Raw genomic sequence first — 14,029 nt, 5'->3', positions numbered from 1 at the left:
ACTCATTTGCAGGCATATTTAACAGTCCCCATTCTTTTGGTCTTTCTTTTTTACTGCCTAATAGAGGGGCTTGCTGCATGTTGTAGAATCTGGAACTTTTGTGGTCTTCACTTTCATGCCTAGTTCGAATGTGTTACATAAAGCATCCTGGAGGAGAAACTGTATAGATCAATTTGTCTAGGTGCTCCTTTGAGAAGAATGGGTTTAGTCCTCTGGACATATGCATTTCTCATCTCCTCAGCAATTTGAAGGTGAACTCCTGGCTCCACTGAAATCAACAGCAAAATTCCCATTGACTTCAATGGAGTAGAATTTAACCCTGAGTGTCTAAAGAGTAGTCATGAATCCAAAACTATGCACTACCTTAATGACAGTAGGTAGTTGGCTGCAGCAGAGTGAGGGTCAGTAATTTGGCATTTCCATTAGTGTTTTCCCCTTCCTCCCAAAATAACTTCAGTTTTGCCTGGATTCAGTTTGAGGCAATTGTTCTTCATTCTTACACTGATGTCATGCAGGACCTGTGACATCTGAGTGATATAGCATGGGTTGCACTTCTGAGAACGAAATTAAAAATGTGTTTGTAAGCATATAGGTGATACAGAAACCCATTGGATCTCATGAACTTTGTAGTTGTCTCATCTATATTTTTGAGGAGATGGATCAGGATGGATTTTTGAAGGATTTCCTATGGGAAAATTTTCAAGGAAGGAGAACGCTTGTCCATCATGATTTTCAAGGATCTGCCCAAGAAGACAGAGCAAAGCAAGCCTAGTGCTATACTACCTCCTCCTGCTAGATCTTATATGCATGATCTTCCTATCACTACATTAGAGATTCAGTATTCTAGGCAAAGATAGGCATGCACTGCTTTCCTCCTTCCTGTCAAATACTTAATTACTAAGGGAAACTCACAAGTCATGCTAATGAAACAGAGACCCAAGAGTGCCAGTGTGTCATAACTGCACATCTTCTGAGAACAAGAATGATAGGAAAATAATTTTCTTCAGGAAGTGAATTTTTATTCTTATTACTCTTTTTTTATCTAAGCCAGTATATGTAATGGTGCTCCTTTTTATTTGATGCCAGTTTCATTACTACACCAATGTTCTACCATGTCATCATGTATATAGGTCAGTGAAGAAATATAAGGTATACTTCTGAGTTTTTGCCTGTAATTTAAGAAGAAAAAGGACATTTTAAAGACAATTGAAAGCAAAATGAAGTCTGTATTCTTAACATGATTATAATCACATTTAGCAATTCCTCAAGTACTTTTTAGTCAATAAGGATGGCACTTTTTTTCTTGAGCTGCATAACATGTCAGCTTATAATAGCGCATGATCTGGCTGATGGAGTCATAAAGCTCACGAGTCACAGTTCAGACAGAACTGGAACAAAGAAGACAGTGTGCTCCACTCGAGAAACTACAACCATCTGATTTCTATGGGTATGTATACACTGTTTGAAGCAGTAGAATGCAGTGGCCTGCATTGATGGAGCATCCTCTTTGGTCCTATCAAGAATGCAAGGCATGGTGTCTGTATTTCCATGCAGCTTTCCTGGATGATGGATAGTTTGGTAATCAAACTGCTGTATGTGCATCAACTTTAATAAGCAGTGGTCTGTCCATAGCATAAATCTCAAAAATAAATAGTGCCTAAAATGATTAATACAGACATGTTGTGGAATATTCATGCCCATGCTAAGAAAGTGCTCTATTAATGTATGCTATGACCTGCTCACCCACTGAGTATTCCTGCATAACCATGGCCCAACTTCTGTCTCACTGGCATTAGTACTGTATCTAAAATGAAGACATTCTGTGGGTCAAGGAAGACTCTCACTGGGCAGCTGTCATCTGTGATTGGAATTCCTGGAAAGTCTTCTGACAGTCCTTAGTCTGTGTTCCTGCTTAACAGGTTAGTGAAGAAAATCCAGCTGTCTCAAATAAATTGAGGTCATTCACTGTAACTTGAGGTGTGGTCCCTATTTGTATTCCCAACATGGGGACACAGGCACTCCATGTGCCCGAGTCCAGAACTTCTTCGAAGCAGTGTCCACTGACCTGCACATATGCAATAGCTCATCTTGTGCTCCTGAATGAGGGTAAAAGAGGTAGCGTGGGTTGGCACCTGTCCAGTTTTTCTTCTTACTGCAATCCAACCGGATCCAAAGCAGAGAGGACAGAGGGCAGGTAATGGAATACAGATAGGAACCACAAATCTCAAAGAAACTCCAGTTACAGTAAATAACCTCTATTTTTAATTCAAGTGATGGTCTCTATGTGTATTCCACACGTAGAGGACTACAAAGCAGTAGTCAGACTGCAGGAGGGTGCAAGGAAACTAGCAACAGAGACTGTACTACTGCCATTCCTATGGCTGCATCTGCCGTTGCTGCTTGAGTTAGTGTATTGTGACATGAAAGTATGGACGAAACTCCAAGTCGCCGCTCTTTAGATGTCTTGTAGTGGAAGGTCTGATCAGATGCTGTGGAGGTAGCTTATGCCTGCATAGAGTGAGCTGTGATAGACCCAGGAGGGGGAAGCTTTGGTATCTTACAGAATTCTAAGATGCATCCCAAAACTCATTTGGAAATCCTGTGTGAGAATATGGCTTTTCCCCATGCCCTTTCTGCCAGGGCAACAAAGTGTCTTGAGGATTTTCTAATGGGTATGGTTCTCTAAAGGTAGAATGCCAGGGTGTACCTTATATCAAGGGAATGAAGTCTCTTCTCTGCAGAAGAAACATGGGATTTTGGGAAGAACACAGGTAAGTATTAATTGATTGATGTGGAACTCAGACACAATCTTGGGGAGGAATTTGGGGTGTTACCTAAGGGAAACCTTCTCCCTGTGAAATACTGTATAAAGAGGGTCTGCCATCATGGCTCCCAGTGTTGGCTAGGGTGTATGTGTGTTTACGTCCCCTATTTATTGTTAATGTAAATTCCCATTTACCGGTTATTGTGTATAGTTTAGTGATTTGTAAAAGAGCAATCGCTATTTTGGAAAGGGAAAGGACAACTCAGACTCCATATTGGATGCCTTCTTCCTGAGCCGTTCCCACTCTTTTGAGGGAGGAAAAATAAGGCGGGAAGAAGCTGGAGTCTGTCCAGCAACAGGATTGTATAAATAGCAGTGAGCCAGTTAGCTCAGGACTATAAAGTTGTGACAAGGAGCCTCTGTAAAAGATTGTGGACAGCCCCCACACTATCATTCAGCTTACTTACCTGCGTCGGTTCCTGATTCCACCGATGGGACTTCGGATTCCAGTCTTCTCTCCCTTGAGGATCGTGACCAACATCCTGGGAAAGGGAGAAGAAAAACATTATGTACATTGACTTTGGGGTTGGGTTAATTGGTTTGTTTTGGAATAGGACCTGGAGTTCAACTCCCATAGTTAATCCCCAAGTGCTCCTGTTTGTTCTTTATCCCTTCAAAAAATTATCATCCTTGTTCATTATTTTGCTTCCCTGACTTTTCTTATTCATAGACTACCCTACAACTTGATGCCTGATGGTCGATTATAGAGAGTTAAACAAGGTGACGCCCAGATTAGCACCGGTGGTCATGAAATATCAGGACATGATGTCTACCATTTTGGCAGGAGTCAAATGGTTCACTGTACTTGACCTGGCGAATGCGTTCTTCAGTATTCTAGTTGATGAGAGAGATTGTCATAAGCTTGCGTTCACCTTCGCAGACCAGTAGGTAACATTCACCCAATTGCCACAAGGGCTCCACAATGCTCCCTCCTTATGCCACCAGGAGATGATGAAAATGTGGAAAAATATTAGGAGCAAATCGCATATAGTCTCCTACATTGATATTTTAATTTCAACCCTAACCAGAGGGAAAGAATCTGGAGGTCTTTCAAGAACTATTGGAATTCATACAAAATGCTGGATTTTTAGTAAATCCTCTAAAGGCTCAAATAGCAAAGCAAACCATAACTTATCTGGGAATGTGTCTTGGGACAGAGGGCAGATGCCCTGATCAGCAATGAGTTGAACTGACTGGCAAGTTGTTGGCACCCCAGGACATTAGTGCCCTGCATTCATTTTTAGGGTTAACAGGGTTCTCACAGGATTTTGTTGAGAACTATGCAATGTTTGCAAAACCCCTCTACCAGCTATTAAAAAAGGAGGTGCCATGGAGTTGGGGTCAGGCCCAACAAGAAGCATTTGTGAAACTGAAGACTGCCCTTGCCTCAGCACCTGCCTTGGCATACCCAAAGGAAGGGGTATTCTTCACATTACAATTAGCTGCCACTCCAAGTGGAATACGTGCCATCCTCAGCCAAGATACAGGAACAGGTTTAAAGCCAATAGCTTATGACTCTAGAAACTTATCAGAGGTAGGGAAGCAGTTTACGGCATGTGAAAGAAGTATTGGCTCTTACCTGGTCATTACAGCACTGGGAGTATATAATTGGGTTATCATCAGTGATATTGCACAGCTCCCACACGCTAATAAAATATGTGTTGTCGGGAAAAGCCAACCAGGGAAGAGTCTCGAACCCCCAATTAGCTCGCTGGACTCTCACATTGATTAACAGAGAGATCATTGTGGACAAAGTTAAACAAGAGACACTGGCACCATATGCCTTACTGGCCCACACAATTGAACGAGTGCCCTTTGCTAGCCAAAGGGTACAAGAATTTAGAATTCCCATTTAAAATTGAAGGATCAATGGAAGATGTGGAAACCAGCAATTTGGAAATCTGGGCTACAGACGGTAGCTGTGTGTACGTGGATGGGAAGCCACAAACCAGATACGCAGCAATTCGTCGGAAAGACGAAAAGTCCCTACAAGGGAGAGTAAGCCTTCCTTTGGCCCAGGCAGTGGAGACTGTGGCCATTTTAGCACTGCTAGTAGAATCAGATCCCCCAACAAGACCTCTGGACAGTGTCCAATTCAGACTGGGTGGTTAGAGCCCTAATAGACTGGCTAACAGTCTGGATGGAGTGAAAAACGAAGACAGCCAATGGGAAAGCTGTTACGCATGTCTAGTTCTTGCTCCATGGCTGGGAGTTAGCAAAAGGGAGGACTGGAAGTGTGCAGTTGCACAACGTAAAAGCACACCAGAAAAAGAATTCTGCTGAAGCAATATTACATAGTGAAGTGGACTGTCTAGCAAAAGAAGCCACTAAGATGGGATCTGAAACTATGTGGACCAAGTCTTCTGAAAAGACAATTCCAGTGTATGCAAGTAAAATGAGAAATCAGGATATGCCAGATAGTATATTAGAAATGCAGAATAAGGATCCTGAAGTGCAAGCCCTTTGGCAAAAAGGAGAAATTAAGCGCAGAAAGATCTATAAGGATTGAAATAACATCATTTTTGTGGTTAGTGATAACATTCAGAACAACACTCCACTACTCTTGGCCCTGACTGTTTTAAGGAAGGAACTGGTGCAGTTAGCACATGGACAACGGTATTTTGCCAAAGATAAAACTTTAGAAAGTTAAAGAACGTGGCTTGGTGACCAGATGTTGTAGACCGAGTGGAAGCACATATTAATCAGTGCCTGAACTGTGCATATAATAATGCAGACTCTAGGCTAAACAAAAGTCATTTAAAGCATCAGTGGTAGGTCTGTGGAAGTGGATACAAATAGATTACATCGGTCCTTTACCACCGACGGGGAGGAATAAGCGGTATGTCCTCATGGAGATTGATCACTTCAGTAAGTGGATTGAAACCTACCCCACTGCCAATAACACTGCAACCACAACTGCAAAGGTTCTCTTAAATGAAGTCTTTTCAAGATTTGGATTGCCAGAGATGATGGACTCAGACCAAGGTCCACATTTTACAGCTGAAATCACCAAATGTATGTGCCAGCCTTGGGAATAAAACAATTCCACATCGCTGGTCATCTCCAGTCATCTGGCCTCATGGAGAAGTCAAACTGAACTCTTAAAACCCGTCTCTGCAAATTGGTGTGTGGGTCTGGAAAAGCTGGTGGCTAGGTTGTTACCGGGCTGCCACTCCTTTGTAATGTGGTTGAACATTTGGAAGATTTGTCACTGGGGGACTGGTGCTTTTTCTTTCCTTCTAAGATGATATGGGATGGTTCTCAGGGCTATCCTCCATCCATTGAGCTCAGTCTTTGGCATCAAGTTTGATGCTGCTGCAATCAACACTGAGGCTACAAGTATCAAAACTGCTGATGCCACAGCTGCTGGTGCCAAGGAAGTTGCCAGTGTTGGGCTGTTAGGGCTGAGGCACTTGCCAGTGTTAAGGCTTCTGTTGCTGGTGTCTTTGGCACCTTTTTCAGCGCTACCTCTTTGTTGGATCCTGGCATTGCAGGTTGTTAGAGGGGGGACTAGCTGAAGACAATTTCTTCAGCTCTGATTTGGGTGTTGACTTTTCCTCTGGTTTAGAAGATAATTCCTCTAATAGATTTCTGATACACATGCAGTTTGAGATGAATGTGTATGGACTTATGGAAAAGTGGCAAACTGAGCATCTGTTTGGAATGTGACTCCCCCAGGCAGAAGAGGCAGCAGCTGTGGTCTTCTGTGAGTAGGATGAGTCCATCACAAGATGGGCAGAGTTAAAATCCATATGTCTTGGAGTCTGCCATTAGGCACAGCAATCAGGGTGAAGCATCAGACTCTGCTGTGCAGTGGGGTATTGTCCTTTCACTCTCTTTTTTTAAAATTAGTTTTATAGTCCAATTAGATTGAATTTGATGAGAAATTAATTCTTCTAGAAGATTTTGTTTATAAGTAAAGTTGAGCTAGCACTACAGAGAATAGTGATTTGGACAGCCTGAGGTTCCATCTTGCCGCCATGGGCATTAAGAGGAAACTGAGTGAGGGTCACAGCTGCTTCACCCTTTATCCCCTCACACAAGAGCATAAGGAGGCACAGGGTGCATATGCAGTCCTGACAGACACTGCTAGTCAAAAGACTCTGATTTCACATGCATGCGCACCTACAGGGGGATCCACATTAACACATACTGAAAGACTAATCTACTGCTGCCTACCTGGCCTGTGTGTGTAACTGGAAGCAGAGACTTTTATAAGGCTCCCCTTTTGGGTATCTTGAATGGAAGTTTCTAATGCTTGTTCTCATTCTTTAAGTGATTTGTGATGTGTTTGTTTTGGTTTTAGATTTGTGTTGTGGAAAATTTGAAAAATAAACCCACTCCTGTCTTTGAACTTTTAACTGAACATAACCCCCTTTCACTCTCGCAAACCATGTGATCTGTCTTCAGACTTACTTGAGCAGAAGGGAGAAAAAGCTGAAGGGGTGCATGGGAAAAGAGGAGCAATGCTTTCATTCTCACTCCCCGTAGCTCTGTTGGATTAGATGGGACATGCCATGGCAGAATGGGATGCTCTGATATGTTCCTGTCAATGGGCTGGCTGCCTCCTAAGCACCCCCTCCTGGTCTGAGGTGACTCTGCAGGCATCCTGCCTTAGTTTCTCTTTTTTTCAAGCTATCAAAACAACTCTTCTTTGGTTCAGCCACACCCCTCCTTGGGGCTGGATTTATTAAAATAACAAAATGAATCTCAAAACAAAGTTCCCAAATCTTCAGAAAGTCCACATTCCCAGTCTTTCTCACTGGGATCTCCCATGCCTTCCCTGCCTGGAGTCATTTCCCTGAAGACTCAGGGTCCTCTGTTGGAGTCTGCTCACCCACAGCAGTCTCTGCAGTCTTTCCTAATTCTCTCTGTAGTTTCTCAATTCCCACCTAATATCTTAGGGCTCCCCACTGGCACCTACTCACTCCTAGCAGCCATTCCTTGCATTGGTAGGCTTTTGCTGAAGTCTCACACTCCACATCACTCATGTTGTTTCTCTTTCTGAGCAGCCCCCCTTTCTCAGCAGCTGCCTGTTGCTTTTTATAAGAGAATCCCCTTACCCAGCTGGTTCTAATTAAACATGACACCCCATCTCAAGTGTGACAAGAAGGGCTAATTGTATGGGGTTGGCCAGTTCCAGGCCTCTAGCACTTAAAAGGAGCAGGCCAACCCATTACAGTTCCCCATTCATAAATCTATAAGTTGCGTCTTTTAACTCCCCTCTATATCTTCTAACTTCTTAGGCTATGTCTACACTAGAGACTTTACAGTGGCACAGCTGTACCACTGCTGCTCTATGCCGACGGAAGAGAGCTCTCCTGCCAGCATAATTAAACCACTCCCAGCTAGCAGCAGTAGCTATGTTTGTGGGAGAGCTCCTGCTGACATACAGCTGGCCATACCAGTGCTTCTGTCAGCAAAACTTATGTCAATCAAGGGTGTGCTTTTTCACACCCCTAACCAACAAAAGTTTTATCGACAAAAATACTAGAGTAGACATAGCCTTAGAAGAGAGAGTTAATGCACCATGCAGAAACTAGCCAACAACAGCAAGATTTTAAATGAATGTAGCCCAGTGGGTTTCTGCTTTCCACTATTTTCAGCAATAATGCAAGGAACCTACAGGCCTGCCTCCAGTAAGACATTGGCTTCAGCAATTAGTAAGAGGCTTGAAGCCTATGAACTTTGTCATAGATAAACCTAGATAACCCCTAAGTTTTGGGGAACTGAAAGTAGAGTGTCAGGGCGAATTTTGGCCATAATGACATCAGCCAACCACATGAGCTAACACTGACTTTTGGAAAGTTCTAAAAATAACATCCAACCAGAAGAGTGCCATGGCAATGAATTGACGTATAAGATAATGAGCTGAAATCGTTAATATCCTAACCTGTAGAAGAAGGTCACCGTAACATTAATAAGGGGAGGAAATACAAATAAGGAAGAGGGGAGAAACCCCTACTGAATATGCATTTGACAAGGTAGTGTCAACTTAACATATTATAAAAGTGGCATCCCAGTCTGTGGGCAGTTGGAGGGAGAGAGATGTAGCCTTTGGAAGAGGCCAGAATGATGGCCACCAGTGATGAGGAAGAGCTTTAAAACTCAGGCTTCTTTCCAAAGTTACACCCAAATACTTTGAATAGGGCTCATTTCAGACATGTTGACTACAAAAGGTGACATTAAATGGTTCCTTGGCAACTTTGTTTAGGTGAAAGGGTGTTACTAAGGTTTTGAAGGCATTGGGGCAGAGCTTCCAATATTGAAAGAATTCCATCGTCTTGAGTTTGGGGGAGAGGATGACACCAATGGTGGTGAAGTCTTTGTCTTGGACTACAAGAGCAATGTTATCAGCATAAATTAATTTACTCAGAATTGTCTGGTAAGGCATTAATACAGATGTTAAGGCTCCATGCTGGCTTCTTCATTATTTAAGATAAACAATCACACAGGGTATGTACTTTGCCGATTTGCCCATTCGAAAGGTTGTAGTATCTATGATTGCTCAGCATTGCGGCCAGGAGTTGCATAGTACTGTTGACACTTAAGATAGACCAAAAAAGATTCATAATGCTTTTGCAGTTAAGATAAAGATGGTTTAAAGAGTGGAATTTTCCCAAGCAATAACCTTTAGCGTGTTCTTAAGAAATGCTATTATAAAGATTTTTGGTAATCACAAAATAGAAAACTGCTATTATAGATGTTTCAGCAATATTAACCGCAAAATATGTCAGGAAGTAACCTAAGATTAAAGAAATGTACAAAAATGGAGAAAACAGATTAAGGATGGAAGGATAAACAAAGAAGAACAAAAGGTATAACTACTATTAAAGATTTTGAGGAAGTAAGATCATCTGTAGGATGGACACAAACTGTCAGAGAACTACAGGATAGATTTTCTACTACGGCTGATAATTATATTCCTCTCTCTGTATGCGGTAGGCAGGTGGCCTCTCTGAGCCCCCATCAGACCCCAATTTGGGCTGCTTACAGAATCCATCCCCTGTTTGTAGCACACAAGGCATTTTCTAAACAAAAGATTATTTTCCCTCTCTTGAGAGAGAATCAAAGTAAAATAAAAGAACAAAGGTGGTTAGTCTCTTAAGCCAAACCCAAAGAGTTAGTTTATCTGCAAATTCTACTGTACTTTATCAGGGTTTGGGTTTGCTTCCAGCCCCTCCTTTTGGTATCCCCACTTTATACCTGGTCCACACAGTTTCAGGGGCAGCAAGGGTCAGTGACCACGACCTTCTTTGTTGATCTGTCCCCACAGCCAGCAGTCTCTGCGGTATAGCAGTCTTTCTCCTAGTTACCTCCCTGTCCTGTGGCAGGCTTTCCCTTTTTAAGCTTTCTCCCTCAAGGCAAAGCAAGCCTTATAGGTGTGTCTGGTTAGTGCTTGCTGAGCCCAGAACAGCTTGTTAGCCTCCTCCATGGGAGCCGGGTGGGGGCTGGGGTGCAGGTGGCCGCCCAACCAGAGGGGGCATTGCAGTGCTGGGGCGGGCCAGCCCAGTCTGACTCTCCAGGGCTGGGACCACCTGGCTTGCCCGGTGCTCGGGCCCTCTGGTGCTGGGGCAGGCCGGCTGGCCGGCCGGCCCGGGGCCAGGGCAGGTTGGTGCTGAGGCAGGCTGGGCCAACACTCTGGTGGTGGGGTGCTAGGGAAGGGTGTGGGCCGGGGGCGCTCCAGGGGCCGGGGGCGCTCCAGGGGTTGGGGGTGCTCAGGCCAGCCTGGGGCTGGGGTGGGTCAGCGCTGAGGCAGGCTGGGCCGACACTCCAGCAGTGGGAGTGGAGCAGGGCAGGCCGGCACTGGGGCGGGTGGCACTTCGGTAGCTGGGGTGGCTCAGGCTGGCAGCTCTCCAGAGGCTGGGGTGGACCAGCCATCCTGGGGCTGGGTTGGGCTGGGCCCTGGTGCTGGGGCAGGCTGGGCCAACAATGGGGGTGGGGAAGTGCTGGGGTGCAGGCTGGCCAGCCTGGGGCCAGGGTGGGTTGGGGCAGGGCTGGGGCATGGGCTCTCGGGGCACTCAGCTGGTACTCAGACTGCCTGGGGTGGGGCTCTGACGGGAGAGGGTGTGGAATGGGCACGGCTGGGGTAGCCTTCCCAAACCGGCGGTTCATGAACTGCCCGTGGTTCAAGTGAGAGTGCACCCCTTTACAGTCTATGTGCAGGCTTTACTAACTGTTTATGAATAAATCTGGGCAAGTTGACTTATCCAAGATTTGTTGTTAAAGTAATCCAGACTCAAGAGAACCTCTCCCACTAAACATATAATCACAATTCAAATTATTATCTATTAAATGATTATCAATTAAGTAATTTGTCAATCAATAACTATCAATGATTAATTATCAACAATGCTATGACAGTTGATAACCCATACATCCAAACTGTGTCATAGGTGACAGATAAATCTAACACTGCTGTTCTGGCTTTTTTTTGGTTTTGCTGGAGGTCAGCCTTGGCGTAACTGGTAGTTTCAAGAACCTGGCCACAGCAACTTTGTCTTGGTCTGTTCGTTTACCAGGATGGCTTCAAAGATAGTGATGAGATGGGTCAGCAATGCCCTTTCCATAAATGTATGAGTTATAGGGAGGAGTAATTTTGACTGATAGCTGGCAGCATCATTTGGTGATTTCCCATATTTAGGGAAAGCAATAACTAATTATTTCATACCAGCTTTTTGGGGATCTTTCCCATCAAACATACAGCAGTGGATAGGTCTGCCAACCACATTCATCACTTTGGCCCCAAATTCTTAAGGAATTCAGGGTAAATGCCATCCTTTTCCATTTTAGTGGCCACAAGGCCCTTGTTTATTTCTTCTGTAGTATATGGAGATGATAGAGGTGAAGTGTCAGGGCTTTCTCAGATGTTTAAAACAAGAGCTATTTCTGAACCTTCTGTTTAATCATCAGCTTGTTAGTTTTGGTCTTTGAATTACACAGAAGATTTGAGGTGATAGCATTGGCCGTCACTTTCGGTTGACTGTGTTTTATCAAGTCAGTGGCTTCACGCTTACAGAGGAGTGCCCTGCTTTGCAACTGGAATGAGTGAAGTCACTTCCACTCTCTCATTCTATCACTTCAGGTGGGCATAGTTCAGTGACCATTAGTGCTTTTGCTGTGTTTGAATTACCTCTCTTCTCATATTTTTTGAAGAGTGCTTCTATTTCTGGCTGCCAGCAAGTAGTATAGATCTTGTGATAGTCATGAGGAATGTATTTCATAGCAGCTTTAATAAGAAAGTGAATAAAGTGGTCATAGTTTTTCTGTACAGATTTTAGTGCAGTGTGTGTGGATATCCAGATTTATGCACGTTGGCAGAACTGTGCAGCAATCAAGGGGATGTGCAAGGACTCATTTTTTTCAGTGAGGATCCTGTGAAAACATGCAAAGGCATAATTTAACCCTATGCCATCACTAAAGGTTCAAGTAGATGGAGAAATTAGGCACTTAGGAAGTGAGCCTGCTTTCAACTAACGTTTTGCAAAATGTTCATGACAAAATATGTGAAACACTGCTGTATTTGAATTTTGTTTCAAATCCAAAACTCAGCCTTAGTTCATCACTGAGGTTTGTGGATCTGGGGCAGATTTATAATGTATTTTCATATTGAAACTAGATGGAACTCAGTGGTTTCAGCTAGATATAATTTCCAGTTTTGGGGTTCTGTGGTAGGATGTACATATCCCACACTGGAAAGGAAGGAGTTTAAGAGCTGCTCTGGACGCAGGCAGGCCTGCCCCACCGTACATATGAAACCAGCACAAGCTAGAGGAGAAGCTTAGAGGGAAAGAGAGAAGCCCAATGTCAGGCAGATGGTGGAAGTGAACTAACCTACACTCTGAGCTCCTGGGAAGCATCACAGGAGCTCTTGCTGCCTGACGTCTGGCAAACCTACACTGAAGGGACATGTGACTTCTGAAAGTTAGAGACTTTGTCCTTGCAGTTTAGTTCTTTACTTTATACTGTGGTAACAGAGGGGGCAAGTAGGAAGTGATCCAGGGAGGTAGCCACATAGCATTGCAGGGTATAGGACTTAGCTGCCTACCACTGGGCCCTGGCTTGGAGCTTGGTGGAGAGGGTAGGCCTGGGCTCCACTATCAACCCCTACAGAAGGATAATGATGGAGGCCTATCCCTGACTCAGGAACCTACTTAGGGGGAGAGGACCCTGAAGACAAAAAGATCTGAGATGCAAGATCTCAAGCAAAGGAGGGACACACTGGAGCTTCCTGCTTAATCCTGAAGGCTACCCCATGGTCAGACTCTATATATATACCCTGAAAGGGACAGACTTCAATACCTGACCTGGCCAGAAGGCAGAGTCACTGGAAAGACAGACCACCACAGGGTGGAGTAGAAATAAGAAAGAGGTCACCTAGAAGAAAGACAAATTGCCATGCCCCCACCAGAACAGGGGGAAGTACCAGCAGTGAACATCCCCTTCATGGGTTCATTCAAATCTGTATCTCTAAATGAAACTTTGTTTGCATGCATGCGCATGCAATCCCCTGGAGAGAAAAATCTTATTCAGACTTGGTGACCCAAGGCTCTCATGTTCAACCATGAGCACTGAGCTCAGCACACTTTGCAGGAGTGGTAAGGTAGGAAGCAGAGGTGGCACTCAAACATCTTTAGAACCTACCCCAATCCTCAACTTAAAGATTGTTTTAAGGCTATGTATACACTTGCGTGCATATCCAATATTCCCACATGCTTCACATACCCATGTCCAAGAGTCCACATATACTGTGCTGGACACGGGGCTATAATGCTGTGTACATGCATATACCCACATCCACCCTGCTGCTGTAGGTATACAATGTTCATGCTACCATTTCAGGACTGGTATCCCAGGATTCTGTGCCTCACAGGGAGATACTCTAGGAATGGCTTTGTTTTGTCTTGTTGGTACTGTCCCGTCTTCACACATTTGCTGATGGTAGTGCCTGATCACATTGCCCCTCACTGTTCATCCCTGAAAAACTGGGTGGAAGACCTGGAGCAATGGGATGATGATCTGGTTCTGCTCCCGTGCCCTAATGTTTATACTGTCTCAATGGGAGTGAGGGGAGGTGGAGTAATTTCTTTCAGGGGGCTATCCTACCAATTTACAATTTCTTCCTTTAAGGCTGGCCAACATTTGGAGAACATAGCGGTTTTCAAAATACCAGAATGGAAAAGAGAAGTGGCTTTCCAGGCCTGC

General features: G+C 44.2%; 1 long non-coding RNA gene across 3 annotated transcripts in view; it reads right to left on the bottom strand.

The window, feature by feature from the left end:
- Window positions 1–1,002: 1,002 nt before the first annotated feature.
- Window positions 1,003–14,029, bottom strand: part of LOC137159656 (uncharacterized) — a 133,892-nt gene continuing 120,865 nt past the window's right edge. For all 3 annotated transcript variants that reach the window (XR_010921688.1, XR_010921686.1, XR_010921687.1), the window contains exons 4-5: window positions 3,232–3,306; window positions 1,003–1,169 (exon numbers count right to left, since the gene is read on the bottom strand). This is a non-coding gene — a long non-coding RNA (uncharacterized lncRNA). The remainder of the gene's footprint in view (window positions 1,170–3,231; window positions 3,307–14,029) is intronic.

This window comes from Emydura macquarii, unplaced genomic scaffold (genome assembly GCF_026122565.2).
Source record: "Emydura macquarii macquarii isolate MOO-44397 ecotype Brisbane River unplaced genomic scaffold, CSIRO-AGI_Emac_v2 contig_1876, whole genome shotgun sequence".
Classification (NCBI taxonomy): Eukaryota; Metazoa; Chordata; order Testudines; family Chelidae; genus Emydura; species Emydura macquarii.
This window is presented reverse-complemented; position numbering and strand designations above follow the sequence as displayed.